The following is a 1,808-nucleotide window of genomic DNA, read 5'->3' on the forward strand; positions in this document are numbered from 1 at the left end:
AAGCAAAAGAAACAGGAATGAGTCAGATTTAAGACGGCTGCTGGTACGGCGGCAGCGGCATAAGCAGGTAATTACGTGGAAAAACTGGAAGGGGGCGTGCCGCCATCTTCAGTCCTTGCAGAGGTCTGGATAAATCTATCCTCTTCACGGCAGTGCTCACTGAAGCCAATATATCCACTCCAAATGGGTAACAACAGTGATTTAAAACAATAATAATAATAATAATAATAATTATTATTATTATTATTATTATCGATCACATGTAAAGCAAATATAGTAAAACCCAATGCCGACACTCTAGCTTTTAACCACGAAGTATTATTGTGGATATCCGCATGTCCACCTGCTGATATCAGCATCGGTACATGCTTTTATCAGTAAAGTACTTACGCTATTACACCGGATATCCGCAGATTTCTCATCCGCAAAGAATTGTTAGTAATGGAAGTTGTATCGATGTATGCATTGGGTGGCAGTAAATAGAAAAAATAAATGTAGCGAAATCACTAGTAAAGAACGATGTGCTAAGAGGAGATGTAGAATTAAAATGGTTATGTAATCACATGTCTACTTTAAGATCTGCAATCTGTGCGTTAATGTTAGATGTGTACAATTTTGTAAAATATTTTGACCCCGACGTGATTTGAACACGCAACCTTCTGATCTGGAGTCAGACGCGCTACCGTTGCGCCACGGAGTCATATGAGTGGGTTGGACCTTATGTAAGCTCAAATATCAGTATCTCTTCCAATGTACGTATGTTGTCTATAATTATATGAAATGTATTCGCAGTTTCTTCTGCGTACATTTCTCTCACTGGAAATCCCATTAATTCCTAGTATGCGTCCGAGAAATAAAAGGGGAAAAGAGTACAAGATAGCAGTCAATACTCGATGATTCACACAGCTGATCTCAACAGCAAGAGTAGACCGCAGATGGAATGCGCCCTCCGTCCTGTCGCTTCGAGAGCGTAGTGGCGTCCATCAGCTTTTGCCTTAGACCTTGGCCATCTTTGGCTTAACCTTGCGGATGCCGAACTTACGTTTAGAAATTCTGGGAACAGGCCTTCAGCAACAGGAAGACTAACGTTCCGTTACCCGGGATCTTCTGCCAACAACCTGTCTCATCTGTCAAAGCCTCGCCGTTGAAGTTCGTCCCGCAGCTGTAAATGGAACCTCGTTGCAATCCGATCACGTTGCTCTCCCAGATGTCTGCTCTCACTCAATCAGCTGCCGCCCTAAATACAAACAAGTAGTTTCCTGCTACGTTCATCAATAGGTGACACAAAGTGATTGCGATGACACGGCATTTCCATTTGATATTATCTGCAGTAACGACATACTGAACTCAAGTGTTAAAAGGATTATATTACCACGATTTATTACCGTTTTTATGATTTTTTTCTCTAATTGGATTAACATTTTCCTGTTCCAATAACGTGTGTTACATATTTTCTCGCCTTTAAGCCCCTGGAGGAAATTTTGCTATCGATTGTCTTTCCTTAACTTAGCGGATCTTTCAGGGCTGTGTACGATGAACTACGAAAAAGGGATTTTTTTACTCTTCCAAGGTGGTTCTGCTTGATTTCGAATACTTTCCCAGAATGCCTATCACTTCAGATTTTTTTGTCACTGTTCTGCAAGTGATCAAGTTAGTAATCGTATGCGTTACCTTATTTTGTACGATCGTACGTTCACGTCCGCTGTTAGTTCGTAATGACGCGGATGCGACCCACTTGTGCAAGCGTTTAACAAGTAATCTTTCGAACGAATTATAATTTCCAACTATCCAGTCCTACTAATAAATCG

The 1,808-nt window shown here is 41.0% G+C and overlaps 1 non-coding gene across 1 annotated transcript; it reads right to left on the minus strand.

Moving 5' to 3' along the window:
* Nucleotides 1-628: 628 nt before the first annotated feature.
* Trnaw-cca lies at nt 629-700 on the minus strand. The gene has a single exon. It is a non-coding gene; the product is annotated as a tRNA-Trp (tRNA).
* Between the last annotated feature and the right edge of the window lie 1,108 nt (nt 701-1,808).

The sequence above is a fragment of the Schistocerca americana genome, chromosome 1 (assembly GCF_021461395.2).
Source record: "Schistocerca americana isolate TAMUIC-IGC-003095 chromosome 1, iqSchAmer2.1, whole genome shotgun sequence".
Lineage (NCBI taxonomy): Eukaryota > Metazoa > Arthropoda > Insecta > Orthoptera > Acrididae > Schistocerca > Schistocerca americana.